The sequence below is a fragment of the Frankliniella occidentalis genome, unplaced genomic scaffold (genome assembly GCF_000697945.3).
Source record: "Frankliniella occidentalis isolate FOCC.00 unplaced genomic scaffold, Focc_3.1 Scaffold7, whole genome shotgun sequence".
In the NCBI taxonomy this organism is placed as follows: domain Eukaryota; kingdom Metazoa; phylum Arthropoda; class Insecta; order Thysanoptera; family Thripidae; genus Frankliniella; species Frankliniella occidentalis.
The window spans coordinates 3,491,822-3,501,509 of NW_026267137.1; the positions used below are offsets into that span (position 1 = coordinate 3,491,822).

Below are 9,688 nucleotides of genomic sequence, written 5' to 3' on the forward strand. Positions count from 1 at the left end.
CACGTGGGCATGGCCAGCGGGGATAGCGCCGCGGTGGAGAGTTGAGAGAGGTGAGTTGTGAAAGTGTGCGGGGAGTTGGGTCCTGAGCAGCAGCAGCTGAACCAGAGCGACTGGTCCAATGAGGGAGAGGGGCAGCATGTGCGGGAGATAGAGAAAGATAAGAAAAAAAAAGGGAGAGAGAGAGAGCGCGCTTTCGCTGCAGAACGAAGAGAGAGGGGAAAAATAGTCCCCCGTAGCCGTGCCGAGAGACAGGGATAATGCATAAACGAAAAAAAAGTAAGTGAGAACAATAAAAGTGTGTTTCCTTTCCTTCCCACCGGCTGCTGCTTTAACCTCTCCCTTTCTCTCTCCCACTCCCTCCTCCTCCCGCCCTATTCCCGCGGATCCTCCCCCCTCATCTGCGCGATCCGACGCGCTCGAAACCCCCAACACACAAATGCGACGGGGACGACTTTCTCTGAGGCATTAGGAAAGATTGTTATTTTAAATTCCCCATCCCTTTCTCGCGCGCATCGGACTTTGGCCCATCCTTTCTTTTCTTTCTTTTCCTTCTCATCCCCTTGCCGCTCCTCGCTCTTGCTAGCAAGAGAGCGTCTCTCTCTCTCTCTCTCTCTCTCTCTCTCTCTCTCTCTCTCTCTCTCTCTCTCTCTCCAGCGGTGCCTAATTTTCCCTTCATTACAATGGCGCACAGACACTCTTTCTCTTTTTCCCGGGCTTTTAAAAGCTTTAATTATTTTATAGATTACGCGCCTTGTCGCAATTTCCCTCCCTCGCTCTCCTTTTTTTTAAGAAATAAAGAAGAGTCGCGTCGATTAGCTAACTCTCGAAAAAGAACCGGCTGCGAAATAGAGAAGGGGGTGAGGCGGGGCGAAGGGGGAATGCGACCAGCTGGTGTTTGAACCCACGCACGACTGGATGCAACTCGGATGTCCTCGACCGTGACCTGCGTCCTGGTCACAAAGCGAGTCACAAAGGCTAATGATTGCTTTCGCAATGCCCCCCGCCCCTCCCCACACACACGCACACATGTCGAGCATTGAGTCGGCTGATCGCTCAACGAGTGTTTAACTATTCCTAAATGTGGCGGGGCGGGGTGGGAGCGCCCGGGGCCATCTCAGGGGAGGCCGTGATGGCCGTGTGTGTAAATAAAATCGGGCGACACGGCGGCGCGCGGACCGGGACCGCCCCGGGGCTAGAGCACGCCGGAGGGAGACGGATGGGGGGGGATGGCGAGGAGATCCCTTACTGCTTTTGGGGTAATTAAATTTACGCCTACTACTACTTCACTTCAACTCCGAGTAGGAGATACGGCCGAGGAGTCACTGCTGCTTGCACCGACCAGTGCGCCTCACCAAGACAGGGTAGGCAACCCGAGCGCGCGAGTGCCAGGCATTGCCTACCGCCCAGGCGCCCGACCCGTCGCACACTGGGCCAAAGCACCGAAAAGTTGGCAAAAAATCATTTTACGAAAACACGATCTTGGGTTTGTAAATAATTGGAATATCTTCTATAAGGTCTAAAGAATCAACTACCGATCATATCAGTAATGAAACATAAAGATATTTCTTAAAAAGTTGATTTGAAATACCGTCCCGGGAGAGAGGGGCACCCGGGTGCGTCAGACATTTATTCTTCAAAACTGTAGTTTAGGTTTGTATATCACCCAGGGACCATATAAAATATACAGTTTAGACGTTTTGCTACTATTTCTCTTAATTGAAAGATTTATATTAACGATCTTGGACAAAAAATCGCCAACTAAAAGGGTCCGAAAATGACGCGATTTTTCACCATTTTCACGTAATGTTATCGTATTAATAACCGGCATTAACCGTCAAGATCTAAGCAAAATATGAAAGGAAGGACCTTTCTCTAACTTGTGCCAAAATATGAAGCTCCCGTTTTCTCCCGGTTTCTGATAAGAACCAAATACAGAAAGCTCTGCATCGTCTGCCCACGGGCCGGTGGAGGCCGACTAACCCCACTTATCTGGCGCGGTGCGATGCAACGTGTGCAGTGATTGGCTCCACGTTTGGAAGACACTTGCTGATTGGTTGCATTAATTGGAGGAAAGCGCGCGAAGTTTTCAAAGAGACCTTTGACACCTGATGGGTTCATTTTAGTTTAAAATTAAAAATTTTGGCTCATCTCAAGCTAGGGAAGTTGATTGAAGGACACTCTACCGAAAAATAAATAGGAACATATTTGATGCCAGCTTTCTGGTGTTCCGGCCCAGTGTGCGTCGGCTCCTCCAGCTCCAGCGCAGCGCGCCGTCCTGCGGGAGGGCAGGGCGGTTTTGTTCAAACGCCTGACAAGGGGACTCATATAAGTGTAAATTCCTGAATCCGTCAACACTTTGGGGTTTTCAATGTTGCCTGCATACTAAACGATTGCCGATAAAAGTTCGTGCCCAATTTGATATTTTGGTTATAGGGGGAAAGTCCCATATATTTGATAAAATGGCTGAAAATCTATCATTTTTGAAAAATCCGTTTTTTTAATCTTTGTCCTGCGTGCATCGATTTGGACTTGATTGGGAACTTATGATAATTTAGGGTTTTTCGTTAAAAGACGATTTTTAGTAGCCTAATTTTTAAGAAATTGGACTCCCCTAATGTACCCCAAAATATCAAATTGGGCACGAACTTTTATCAGCAATCTTTTAGTATAGAGTCAACATTAAAAACCTCAAAGTTTGAACGGATTCGGGAATTTACACTTGTGTGAGCCCCCCATGTATCTGTGTCGATTTGCCAACTCTTCATTTCTGCTCATGCGGTCGTTGCCGGCTGCCGCTCGACTTTCCCACACACATCGCCACTTGCAGCGGCGGCGGCCTCCTCTCGTCTCAAATATTATTTCCATTTAGTAATTTCCCAAACACAACAACAGTGCAGCGCTCAAGGGGGGCGCCGCCGAGCCGCCTCGCGCGAACAAATAAGATGGACTGTATCGCCTCTGGTCTCCTGGTCCATTATACAGCCATCAGCCCAGTTATCGCCACAATGCCGAGCCGCGTGGCGCTCGCGGCCGCGTGGCGAGAGCGGCGGAGCGGGAGGGCGAGAGCGGCGGCGGGTCTGGTGGTCCAGCACAGCACCATCAGGGAACTGCACGCGCCCACGGGAGCCTCGAGTGCGGGGGCGTAAGTGACAAGGCATATACAGGCGGTGAGAAACAGAGCCCCAACTGCGCGCAATAGTTTTGGGTTGTAAAACAATCATTAATAAAAAATAAAACTCTGTCCGCAGCATCCGCAGCTGATCTCCCTTTTCTGGACCGGACTGTACCGGGCCGCGTGGCTCCGCCAGGCTCGTGCCGTGGCGGCGCGTGGCGACCCGCCGCACGCATCACCCCCCACCCCCGCCCTGCTGCTGCTGCTCCCTGATTATGTTTACCGTGTGGTCGACTCCATACCCCACCAGTTGACTCTGCGCCCGGCCGACGCTCGCTCTTTCTCTCTCTCTTCCTCTCTGGCAGAGATTTTAATCCAACTTTTTTTTCTGCACTTCCCCCTCCCCCCCCTCCCCTTTACCCCTTTTATTTTTCTAAAAAATTATATTTTTACATTATTTCGTCATCATGGTCATCACCATCACGACCCCGCCGTCGGTGCGGCATTTAAATTAGATATTATTCTTATTAGTGGGTACCCAGACAGAAAATTACTTGGGAGGTAAATATGATGAGGGTGAAAGCTCACAGTGCAAGCTAACGCTGCAGCAGCCGCCGCTGCGAAAGGCGGATTTAACGAGGTTTAGAGACGCTCTCCGCGCCTGATGGTTTTCCGAGAGGACAGTGCGTCCAGACTACCCCGAGAAAAAATAGGTCTATGACATTGTCATAAAATCACGTCAAGATTAACCATTTTACGTCAAAATTCACCATTTAAAGTCCAGAATTAAAACTTTTACTCACTCTGAGTTTGTAAATGTCCAAATTATACAAAGAGGGCTGCTAAAGCACGGAACAGCGGGAGCATCAAACGCCACGCAATCCTAAAAAAGCAATCAAACCAAACAAAAAAGAGACATTAACTGAGATAATGGATATTAGCTGTCATGATGATGATGGATCACTGTGAAAAATGCCTTTGTAAGTTTACAAAATATTTTGTATTTTCGATTTACAAAATACGTTGTAAATTTACGACAGCCCAATCTTGCTCGTCAATGGGCTTAAAGTCGATACAGGGTTCCTCTAATTTTACAACAAACATCATGGAAAATTTTCCAGTAAACCTTACAGGTTTTTCTTACAGTGATGATAATGAACGTGATGGTGACATATGATGGTGATGTGACGATATATGATAATGACGTGATGGCAGTTGACGATAATTATGTGATCACGATCATGTGATGATGATGCTATGACGTTTGTGATAGTGATGACGGTGACGACGGCGAAAGATATGGCCCTTTTGGTCGTGCGTCTTCTCCTCTGTATTCTTCTCCAACACCATCGGTAGATGCGGTAGCGGCAGTGGCGGCCCGATAAAAAGAAGCAAGCGAGACGAGAAACAATAAAGGCTCTGCCTGTCGGCTCCGGCGCGCTGTAAGTGTATGTGCCCCCGGGGGCCGCTCGGTAACCTCCGTCGCGTCTCTCTTCTTCTTATCTCACCAGCGGATTCCGATACAAATATACACCCCCCACACATTATACTTTTAGCGCCTGGCGATAAGTTTTGGCGCCCCACCCGCCGCAGCGCCCGGCTACGCGATCATTTTACTCTCTTTTTTTTTGTTATCGAGGCGCGTTTTTGCTCTATGTCTGCGACTTGCAAAAGGGGAATCGATCAAAAGCACCAATGTGTGGACCGAAGAGAGAAGGAAAATGCCAGTCGGATTACGGTCTCAAAGCCCCACTAACGAAAGCCCTGAAATTTCGACAACGCATATATGACCGCAAAGTAATGCATAAACTTCTGCAAAATAATTGCATAGTAGGTTCGCAATAGTACCAACCATTGTGCACGTATAAACTGAAAGAAAAATTGAGGCATGGTATTGCAAACTCGGCAACCTACCAAAAAAAAGGGTGAAACACGAACACACTAGCGACTATACCTCAAGTAAGTGTGCGACTGGTAAGCACAAATCGCATAGTACTTGCCGGTGTTTGACAAGAAATTCGAGTAGAGAAGTTGCAAGTTTTGAACACGAATGCGTTAAAATTTCCTGGCAAATACCTGCCAGCAATCCGACACCTGCGTGTTGAACTCTTGCAAGTGCTTTGCCAGTTATACACCTTTTATTTTTACGTTTTTAAAAATTAACATTTAAATTTCATTTTTTGCGTCGCAAAAAAGTTCATCTAGAAATTTTACAGAGAGGCTTGTCTGCGAAATGGAGGCAGTAGTGAGTGGCGCCAGCGACCGCTGTACCATCGTATCTCCACCACTTCCCTCTCCGGCGCGCCGCCCCGTGCCGTGCGCCTGCACAAATACATGAGAGAGCGATTTCCAAATTATTCCATCGTTTGCTCCCAATCCATCATCTCCCTCCCTCTCTCTCTCTCCGGCTCACCCTTCCCCTCCCCCGGCATTAGGGCTCCGATATCTCGCTATGGCCGGCTGATGAGTGGCCACCCTAGGCGCCGCCCCGCGCTAGTGTGCAGGCCGGACTGGGTGTGTAAACAGATGTTATCACGCCACAAAACGCACTTTTGATACCCCGCTTCCCCCAGCACGGGACGGACGCACCCCCGGCGCTTCTTCCCTCCAGCCTCCGAATTAACTTCTCTCCCCCCTCTGTCTCTCTGCCCCTCTCTCCCTTTCTCCATCTGCGTTACTGGACGTGCCTTTAGTTGTCTTAATTTTTGTCGAAATGGCCGCAAGTTGTAGTTCTGATCTTTGTTGTTGAACTTTCGAAACAGTTCCCCACACGGTAAAAACAATGTCTCATTTTTTGAGTGAAAAAGGAAAACTTTGAGGAAATTCCTTGGTTTGAGGAAAGTTTCTCAGATTTCGAGGAAGTCTCCTCAAAAACTGTACGCGATTTTTCCTCAATTTTTGAGAAGGTTCCTCAAAAACCTGAGGCGACATCCGAGCAGTTTTCCTCAAATATGGGAGGTCCTAAAAGTTTTCCCTTTTTCCTCAAAAGATGAGAAATTGTTTTTACCATGCATCTATTGGTTGCCTATATCGAGATCCGATAAATCAACCCCTGCCAGCCTCCCTCCCTTCCTCTGCCCCCCTCGGCGCCTCGTACCCAATAAGTACCTCTAATTGGCTGAGCAGTTGCGGGCCCACCCAGGCCAGCGCACACCTGACCTGATCCCCCGGTGTGTCGCGGCAGCGGAGCGCACATCCCGCCACGTGCGCCACTTGGCTGGAGCCGGAGCAGCAGCTCAGCCAGCCACCGCGCCACGCAGCGCAGCAAGGACACAATCATCACGGTAGCCTGCTTACCTTGCAGTCACTCTTCCGTGATGTGCACTCGCAGCCGCGCGCGCGCGCAGGTGTACCTCTCCCCTTTTTGTCTCCTCCCCTCTCTGCCCCCCTCCCCCTCACCTCGCACTCCCCTCCCCCTCTCTCTCTCTGTCTACCCCCCCCCCCCCTCTCTCTCCCTCGCGCCAACGCTTCGCGGCTGATCCTTCGTGTATCGCTAACCGTGTAGCAGAGGGGATGGTTCAAATCGAAAACGACAAAATCTTCACAAAACTACAATTCAGGTAGGTGTATAGAGTAAGACTTATCGCCATGGCATTGTTGCAAAACCAATATGCCATAGCAATTGGGTGACTCACGCCGCGCGCACTTTCGTAGTTGTACTTTACCGCATTCATAAGTGCGCGCGGGCAATTGCCCGGGTTTCCTATCCTTGCTGCCCGCACGGCTACTTATGGCCCCGTGCGAGTAGGAAAGCCCGTCCACCGCCCGCACTCGTGCACGTACAACTACGAAAGTGCGCGGCGGCGTGAGCAGTTAGCCAGTTTAAACTGCCAGCCATGTGTAGCGTTCCAATCTGCTAGAATTTAAGTATACTTTATGTATACTTTTTTGAAAGTACACATATAAGTGTCATTTCGATATACTTATTTCCATGCGGGCAAGCCTTTAATAATCCTTTGCTCTTTTAGGAGAAAGAGAGACTTTACAGCACAAATTTCTAGTGCGAGTCGGCTAGTTCTTTACGCTCGCCCAGAACGCCCGCCTCTCCAAACTAAACGCGCAGTTTCGCTGTGTAGGGGCGGGGCCGGGCGGGGCCGCGCGGGGCCCCACCAGAGCCCCTTTGTAAGGCCGGGGCACGGGGACGCAGATTTAGTGCGGGGGCCGCCAGTGCGGTGGCGCGAGGCCCCCGCAGCCTCCGCCCGGGGCCTGCCCGGGGCACACGGGGTGGCTGGCAAACTATTTCCTGCCACTTAGGCAGGTAAACAGCCTCAATTAAACTGTACCGCCGCACAGCACCACCCGCCGCCCCCGCGCACAACATTTTCTCCTCCGTCTCGGCTCCGGCACCACTGGGCAGGGCACCACCACCGAGCCGTGCTGCTTCCCGCTCGCTCAGTTACTCGGAACCGCGTTCTCGCTCCGACTCCAACCCTTTTCGCAAAGACCAAAAGCCAAAGTCGCGGGGACTTACGAGTTGGCATCATGGCCGCGGGGCCCGAAGACATCCCCCCACCCCTTCCCCTCTCCCCCACAGCGCCGTTCCCGCCCACGACGACGCACCGCGCCCATGGAAGACCCGAAAACCGCGCCGCGGAAACGCGAAAGAGGCGTTGAGAAAAGCGCTTTCGGGTTACTTGTTGCGTAGCTTCGCCTCGCGAGAAAAGGAGAGAGTCAACCGAAAATGCGACACGGCCCTGCCCGGGTTTCGCAGCAGTCCAAATCCTCGCGGGGATCCATCACCCACCAAGTAGCGAGGGTATGTGAGTGATTCTCAACAAAAACTGTCCGATTCTGAAAAGGAGTTTATGTTTTGAGAGCCGCCGCGACGGCCAAACTCACGGTAACGGGGAAAACCGCGGGGAAGACATAGTGACGGGGCAGATATACAGTACATGGTTCAGAGTGAAAACGACAAAATCTGTCAAACTACACTTTAGATGAATGAATTATTCCAGCTTGGAAATAAGTATAGCTAAATGACACTTTTATGTATAGGCCTACTTAAGTATATACTTTAAGTATACTTAAAGTACAGCGGATTGGCACGGCCTCACTTTGCTGGCACTTTCTGCATACTTTTTGTATACTTTAAGTATACTTTTTGGACACTTTAGCCAGTCACATTTTTAGGGACTTATTTCCATGCGGACAATTGTCACGAAAATCAATGGCATTTAGCAATTATCTTTGATTGAGTACACTGCAGGGCATACTGTGTGAATGTAGCACACTTGTACATGTTTGAATGCCCATTCGTACATTACGGCCTCGCCTGCTACTCTAACGCGGCTCGCAAAGCTCGCGTACTTCATGATACCAACCATAATAGCCACCACACATACGCACGTCGGTCGCAGGATAGCTCTTTAATTCTGATGTTGTTTAACACGTTGAGTGCGGAGCCGAAAAAAGAAGGATGTCCCAGAAGCCGAAGGCTGTCGGGGCCGCCCTAATTATTTTAGAAAAATTAAAATTACACCATATGAATGCACTTACAAGGCACTATCCGGCCCTTTAGTAAACTTCGCGTGACCCACGGTGTGGGTCACGCCGCCCCCTGGGACAGTCGAGCGTGACCCACGGTGTGGGTCACGGCAGAAAATGCTCTCCTCATTCTAAAAAAACCTATCACGAGATGTATTGAGACATTGATATCTTATTCGCCTCGACTTGCCATGCGTGGCGTTCGCGAGCGCGCGAGAAAGATGCCCTCTAGAGGGGACCCGGAGACAATCCCGTGCAAGGTGCAATGGGTTCTACGAGGCTCTTCGAAAGAGCGGCAAGAGCCGGAAACATGCGCAGGTCCATGCCAAAAAGGTATCAACTAGGTGCAGCCAGTGCCCAAAACAACCTTTTCTGTGTTTTGAGTGTTTCAGAGCTCTTCATAAGTGATTATTTTCTATTTGCCATGTGAAGAAATAATTTTATTTTCTTGACTATTTGATATTCTTGATACCCGGAACTATGTAGTTGTAGTATTTTGTGTTTTTGTGATTGAAAATATCATAAAATGATCTTACTTCAATGTTTGTAACTCTACCTCCTTCAACTACTCACTCACTCACCACCTTTACTCTGGAAACCCTAGTGTGTACTTGAATGCAGAATATTCTGCATACCTACGTGTATCCAGAATATTCTGTGTACTTGGCAAGTATGCAGGAGATTGTGTGTACTTGGTCAAGTATGCAGGAGATAGTGTGTACTTGGTCAAGTACACACTAAGTCTCCTGCATAAATGTATGGAGGTTTTAGTGTGTACTTGACCAAGTACACACTATCTCCTGCATACTTGCCAAGTACACAGAATATTCTGCATACATGTAGGTATGCAGAATATTCTGCATTCAAGTACACACTTGGGTTTACAAAGTACTGATTGGAAAACTCGTTTTAAGGTGCCTAGAACTATTTGAAGCATGACCCACGGTGTGGGTCACACTCGACCGTCCCAGAGGCCCACACGGTGGGTCACGCCAAATCGGCGCAGCTCGGGGCGACGACGATCTGAGGTTCCCCACATGCCCTACACATCATCCTGAAGTTTTAGTAGTTCTGACCCAAACCTCCGCGTAG

General features: G+C 49.6%; 1 protein-coding gene across 1 annotated transcript in view; it reads right to left on the minus strand.

Moving 5' to 3' along the window:
* LOC113204736 (uncharacterized) overlaps positions 1–4,000 on the minus strand; it is a 13,524-nt gene extending 9,524 nt beyond the window's left edge. Inside the window, exon 1 of the mRNA XM_026420015.1 lies at positions 3,916–4,000. The gene's annotated coding sequence lies outside the window, so the exon portion shown is untranslated. The remainder of the gene's footprint in view (positions 1–3,915) is intronic.
* Positions 4,001–9,688: the final 5,688 nt, after the last annotated feature.